Source organism: Myotis lucifugus, unplaced genomic scaffold (genome assembly GCF_000147115.1).
Source record: "Myotis lucifugus unplaced genomic scaffold, Myoluc2.0 scaffold_11, whole genome shotgun sequence".
Lineage (NCBI taxonomy): Eukaryota > Metazoa > Chordata > Mammalia > Chiroptera > Vespertilionidae > Myotis > Myotis lucifugus.
In genome coordinates, this window is record NW_005871059.1 from 10,870,144 (window position 1) to 10,877,523 (window position 7,380).

Here is a 7,380-nt window from a genome sequence, read left to right on the forward strand (position 1 = left end):
CTGTGACCTCCAGGGACCCGATTCCCAGCGCCGTGGCAGCAGCCGCCGGGGTCTCCCCCCTGCTCGGTCCCTTCCGCAGGGGGAAGGCTGGAGGCTGGCCTGCGGGGCGGCTGGGGTTCGGCTTTCTTTGGCGCCCCTCCCGCCCTCCGCCCGTGTTTTCAATGAACAGGCAGGCAGAGGTGTGCACCGTGGGAGCCAGATGGGCTGGGGGTGGGAGAAGGACCCGGCAGCAGGCTGGGCGCGATTTCTGGTGGAACCGGTTCGGGGAATCTCTCCCAAGGCCCCACCCGCACTGGGAGCGGGTTCTGCAGACAGGTCTCACTGGGAGGGGGCGAGCGGGGAGCCTGCACCCATAGGTGCATCCAGTGAAGGGCAGGAGGGGAGTCTCTTCTCCTGGTGGGAGGTGGGCACGCGCTGGCGACCCTGAACTCGGCTGTCCTTGTTGGTACCCCGGTGGGCAGAGAGCTCCAAGCGAGGTTTGGATCGGGGCCCAGCCAGGGGTTAGTGCCTTACACCAAGAAGGTGGCCTAGTGCCGCCCCTGGAGGAAGTAGATGGACCACCGTCATGCTTGGAGGGAGCCTTGAGCTGTCCTCCTTTCTTGGCCTCACCTCTCCAGGGACGCCCAAACCTCTGAGTCACCCCACCAAGTCTAACAGGCTGGGGCGAGGGGAGTAGAAGAGGAAGGGAAGATGATTGAGGGGAGGAAGAAAAAGGGTGGGGACATGGGCTAGACTCGAGTGAATTTCTAAATTTCTTGGCTATCTTTATTTTTTTCTAAGAGATTTATTGAGAGATAATTTCACACATCATGTAGTTCACCCATTTAAGGTGCACCATTTAATGGTGGTTAGTATATTCACAATTATGCAACAATCGCCACAATCCATTTTAGAACATTGTCATCAACCCCCTTCCCAAAGAAACCCCATACCCTTTAGCCATCACTCCCCAACTCCCATCCCCCAGCTCTAGGCAACTAATTGGCCCTCTGTCTGTAGGCTGGTCTATTCTGGACATTTCCTATAAATAATTGGGATCATATAATATGTGAGCTTTTGTGACTGGCTTCTTTCACTTAGTGTAATGTTTTCAAGAGTCATCACGTAGCATTGTAGCATGTATCAGTACATATTTCATTCCTTTTTATTCCTGAAGAATATTCCATGGTCCTAGTACTATTTAAGCAATTGATGTCCTCTCTTTTCCTTACCCTTCCCTGCCCAAGCGGGTGTGTAGAGTGGCATGCAGACACGTGATGCTTCCTAGTGTTTATATCAAATCTATTACACAGAGCTAACTTTGGATTATTTAATAAAGGCTAAATAATGAATTTTGACATTTTTTATAAATTGCCTGTTTATTTTAACTTAAGTAACAGCTGTGATTCATTGCTTAGTTGACTGCAAAATTGAGAATATAATTTTACTTTACAGAGAGTTTTTAAGGGGAAAAGGAAGTATTTACATTTTTGTTTAAGAAATCTATTTTTCTTTTCATCTGCAGAGCGCCTTTTACAGTTATCAATGCCTTCTTGGGGGGGCTTTTTATAGAAAAACTGAGGCTAAATTTGGAGACTCTCATTTTATAAGGTGTGGAATATGCAATTAATGAAGATAACAGCAGGTGACTACGCTGAATTATCTATGATTTACAAGGTGATAATTAGTTATATAAAAGAACAGAAGGAAGGAAAGCAAAGGATTTATTTCAAAATAATAGGATTTGCATTAGAACAAATTGAATGAAATTCAGAAGGCTCAAGTTTTATACTCATATGTCAAAACAATCTAGCTAGTTTTCTTGTTGATTAACTATGGTAACGTTGTTATTTCTATTAGCTCCTAATTAATCAGTGTTCACAGGGGTATGTGTGGTGCTTTTATAACCAGGTGCCTCCTCATTCAGCCGAGTGGGGGAGGGGGTGCTTGGAGGAGGGCCCTGGAGAGGCCTGCAATAGTAGGCACAGCCTATGCTCAGTCCAGTCACCACGAACATTGAATAAATGAGTACTGAACCCGTGCTTCTAAAGGAAACTCAGAGTTAGGGTTCCTGTGAGCCTGAACATTTTGATCTACTGGTGTGTTATGTGTGTTGTTGTACAAAGATACCTAATTTAATATACGTCGTTAAATCCTTAACACTGAACTCACAACCAGCATAACTTCTTCAAAAGGCACATCACAGCCTTCCTGTGCTTGAACTCACTCGACAGCACTTCGGCACTATGCCTGAGGCCATTTTAAAGAGCGAAATCACCCACCAAAAGCACAAAAATGCTGAAAACATGGCACTACATAGATTTCAAAAAGGACACCTTTTTTACTGTATGAGAGCTGAACCTAGAGGGCAGAGCTTCGCTTTGTTTAACCTCAGCTGGGAACATGTGCACCCAGGGGCTCACATTGTTCAGTGCTCTACGCTTGCACATGTCTACCAGCGATGGAGAGGGTGCTGTGAGCGTTGCTTTTGGAGTTGCAAACACATACTAGCAAGTTGGTGAGTTTGCAAATACAGAGTCTATGGATGATGAGGATTGGCTGTCAATGCTTCCTACCGTAAGTTACGTAAGTCACTTCCATCCATGTTTCATTGACCAAAGCAAATCATAAGGCCTTGAGAACACGGTCATGCTGTGTTCTCAAAGAACTCAAAGAACTGAGGCAAGCACCAATGTTTAACCCTGATATATTTAGTCACCAATTGATTATTTGATATTTGTGGCAGAGTTTATTTCCCAAAAGTAGTTGCAACATTAAGTCCTGTGCAACATGCTGTTCTTATAATGTGACTTTGCCACACCTTCCACCGAGAGGTGAAGATCTATGTTCCCTTTCCCTGAAACTCGGCAGGTGCGTGACTACAGTAGGAGTCGCACTGTGTGATGTCTGAGGATAGATCATTAGAAACTTCCATCTAGTTCTCTTTGGAACACTTACTCTTAAAAAACCAACAACCATGCTGGGAGTAAGCCCAAGCAGCTCCATGGAGGCCATGTGTGGGTCGCTAGCAGAGGTCCTGGCTGACAGTGGCATCAACCACCTCCCGTGTGAGTGACCAAGGGTTCAGGCAACTCCAGGCCCCCACCATTGAGTCACCTTGGGGCATCCTCAGTTCTTCCCAGCCAAGGCCCCAGAGGTCGTGGAGCAGACACAAGCTAACCCCACAGAAGCCACAGAATCTGTGAGTATAACAAATTGTTGTTATTTTAATGTGACTTACTAACTTTGGGGTGATTCGTTTTTCGGGAATAATAACTGGAAGAGTATCTTCTATGTGTAGTGCTGTAGAGGTGCTGGTGGGTGTTAGCAATGAATAAAATTTGGTTCTACTCCACATATTTTTTCAATCAAGTCATTCTTTACTCTGGGGTCATTCTTGCACCCACAATGTAATTAACTATTTGGTCTGTGCTTGTTTGTTAATCCTCACCGGAGGCTATAATTTTCCCATTGCTTTTTAGAGAGAGAGAGAGAGGGAGGGAGGGAGGGAGAGAGAGAGAAACATTGGTGTGAGAGAGACACATCAATCGGTTGCTTCCTGCACATGCCCAGAGAGGGGCCAGGGAGTGAACCCAAGACCCTTTGGTGTTTGGGCAGAGGCTCTAACCACTGAGCACACCTACCAGGGCAACTATTTGGTCTTTTTATTGTTACCACTGTCTCAGATATAATGACTATAAAGTTGGTATTCTAACAGGAAATGTAATCTTTTGTTTGCCCAGCTTCTCCTTTATTTATTTATTATTTATTATTTTTTTTAGTGAGAATTATAATACTCATCTGTTATTAAGACACAAAACAACCCAGCAAGCCCCTTTTATGCTAAGCATTTTGCTCAGTGCCTGACACATAATTGCTTGATAAATGTTGAATGAGTGCCGGTTAGAATTTATCAGACACATAGACGTGGTTGAGTGTTCCTAGGTGCACCTGTGAACCACCTTTCTCATGGGCCACAGAAAATGAAGAGCCATTTATTGAATGTGGGATTGAGGATAAGAAAGCTAAGGTCTGAAGCTGGGAATGTCTTTAAAAATTTAATTCTAATCAATATAAGGCTTGATATAACTTCTGAAACTGTGGTGAGTGTTTATTAAAAAAAAGAGACGCTATTCCTGTGACTTTTAAATGTTCATGTTTTTGAAGTAAAAGGAGACAACCCAATACCCCACAACTAGACAGCTCATATTCTCAAAAAAGCTCTAAAAATAAACTAAATCCTTTATACAGCTAGGAGGAAATGTCTCTAATAGGTCACGTGGTTGAAGACCATTTCCTAAAAATGTAGGGCTGCTAAGATATTCCCTTAAGCTCTTAGGTATGGGGCTTTTGCTGTTGCCAACACCATTGCATTATTCCCCGATTGGGACAAATTACAGAATTGGTGGGAATTTGACTTGACTACCTAATGACTTTTTTAGAACAGAGGTGTTTCAGTGCTCCCCGTTCTAGGAAGTGGAGTCACTCTGCCCCAGTCTTGAACCAGTCAGTTCTCAGCCTATTTATGGGTCCTGTATAATGGTCTCCCCAGGCCCTTCTACACCTGAGTTTGAGTCTCATGTTCATAATAAGTTCCAGGCATGGGAGAGGTTAGTGGCAAGATGGAGGAAGCTTAGCAGTAATGCCTGTGACGTTTCACCTTCTAGGTCAGTGCTCCTCAAGCTGTCTGTAATGAAGAACCCCCTCCCTTTAAAGACAATTCTGGTCCATCATAAACCAATATATGATTCTACTGCACGAGACTAGCTACAGCTCACTACCTATTTCTTAATTCACAAGTTCAAGAATAATTTACTTGGTCTATATCATGCTCAGTGAGATGAGTCCACTGGTGATGTGCATGGATTTTGTAAAAATGTTAAATTTCTATGCAGTCTTTACACACCCACTGTCTATTGCTCTAATTATCTTATCTGGGACTGGTAACTAATAGTTTGTGAGCCAGCACCATTTCATGGGCCATGCTTCGAAGAGCACTGATTGAGGTGACCTTCCCAGTGTCCTGTCCAATTGAAACCTGTCTTGCAGTACCTCTGGGGTCTACTCTCTGGATAGCTGGTTTGCATTCACACTTAAGGAATATTATTTGCAGATTATATTATTTTTATTCTATATTCATATAACTACAGGTTTTACATTAATTTAAATTTGTATTTAAATATATTATATATTTGCATTTTAGTTTGGTTTTGAGTTTTTATTTAATGTTTAGGAATATGGGTTTTTTCCCCCCAGGTCCATATTTATTATATGAATTGAATTTTCCATGATGAGTTGACATTAGTTTCCCCAGGCATGAGGACTTAATGGATGAGGTACAGACAGGTTGCTTTACAGGAATCCATTAATGCTGCTTTCCCAGCTGGAGTTTTTTTTTTTTTTTTTTTAGACTTTCACAGGATAATCAAAGCAATGTCTCTGTATGTGGCCAGTGCATAATCCATTCTGCTTGTGCCAGTATAAGAGTTGAAATATTTGTTAATACCAGTGAACTGGAATTGGGCATCGGTTTCTGGGCCAACCATAGTTTCAATCTTGCCATAGTCACAACTTCTGGAGTCTGTGTCCTTCAACATACAAAGCAGCCCTACTCCAGGTCAGAAGAAGGTGCCTCCTTCGAGGTATAACCCATGTTTGAGTCTGGCTTTCCATCCCAACCCTGCTACTTTCTGGTTGCGTGACAGTGGGCACGTGGATCAGCCTTACTGAATCTGTTTCTTCATTTGTACAAATGGATGGTACTCACCTAAAATGATTTTGAGGATTCCAAGAGGTAATACAAAGTTATCTCTTAGCCCAATGCCTTGCAGGTCATATCCTGATAAATGGTAGTTATTCGTATGGTCTTTTGTGAATAAAACCTCTGGACCATTTCATTAAGAACCGAAATCTGTTGTTTGGACGCCCCTGGTTCCCCGCCACTGAGCAGACACGTGTTGTATTCTTGCACATTTCACCGATAGGGGAAAGCTTATTAAGATCAGGTGTAGGGAAGGAGAGAGAGAAATCAGTTCTTATTTCCCCTAAAAAAAATTCAGATTTCTCTTGTTTCTTTGCCTAAAGTTGGCTTGCATTGAACTGGGATAATCTCGCTCCCAGAGCCACATTATGACTGTGGTGGGCCTAAGGCATTTTTTGCTTTGGTGGGTCCCTTCCCCTGTAAAAAACAAAACAAAACAAAAATTACATTTAATGATGGTATTGATGTAGAGATGATTATAATCTTTGACCCCAAAGGTTAATTTTAAAATTCTGATTTTAGAAGAAATTATGACATTTTGATGAGCCTCTAAAAGTAATTTTAGCTCTGGACTTGGTGCCTGGTGTAGCTGATGGACAGGTGGGCTCTAGCCCCACCCCAAGCAATTGAGATGGTTCAGTTTTGCTACAAGAGAGTGGGAACACATGCCCTGTTATATGGGATGATAAATACAGAAAGGAGCCAGCACTTACTGTGCCCTTAGGACAGACATGTGTTTTAACATTGGATCCTTCCAATGACCCTCCTAGACAGGTCTTATTAATGTGATAAAGGAGTAAATAATGAATAATTTAGAACCAAGGGGTTCCAGTGCTTAAAGTCATCCAGATGGAGAAGATGAATGCTAATATTGGTCCTTCAAACCATCCCACTATGTGTATTGTCTGAAAACCTTGGGGAATTGGAGGAGAGGATATGTTTTAACTCTGTATTGCAGTGTACTGCACTGTGCTGAGAACAGGGCGGGGCTCAAGAGATTGTTGATGCTCATAATGCCCAATTCTGATATGGGAAAAGTGGAACTAAATACCGCATGTGGGTTATCTGGAGTAATTTGAGAAGAAATTAAGTTCTTGATACAAACTATATTGCTTTCTAAAACAATCTCTGTAGGTGTGTATGTAAGTGTGTATACATAAAATGCTTTTGCTGCATCCTACAACTTCTGATAACTTGATTTTCCTTTTTAGTTCAAAATATTTTAAAATTTCTCTCAAGATTTCTTCTCTGACCCATGAGTTATTTAGAAATGTGCTGTTTAAACTCCAAGTATTTTGGGTTTTCTAGCTATTTTCATTATTGAGTTTTGGTTTAATTCCACTGTGGTCTGAGGGCATATGTTGTATGATTTCTATTCTTTTAAACATATGACAGTGTGTTTTATGGCCAAGAGTGTGCTCTATCTTGGTGAATGTTCCATACAAGCTTGAGAAGAGTGTATTTTCTGCTGTGGTTGGGTGAAGTGCTCTACAGAAGTCCATTATATCCAGTTGATTAATGGTGTTGTTGAAGTCAACTATGTCCTTACTGATTTTCTGCCAGTTAGATCTGTTTGTTTCTGATAGAGGGGTATTGAAGTCTCCAACTAAAATAGCACATTCATTAATTTTCCTTGTGGT

At 42.2% G+C, this 7,380-nt stretch overlaps 1 pseudogene; it reads right to left on the minus strand.

Moving 5' to 3' along the window:
• Positions 1–5,303: 5,303 nt before the first annotated feature.
• Positions 5,304–5,525, minus strand: LOC102438971 (annotated as a pseudogene).
• Between the last annotated feature and the right edge of the window lie 1,855 nt (positions 5,526–7,380).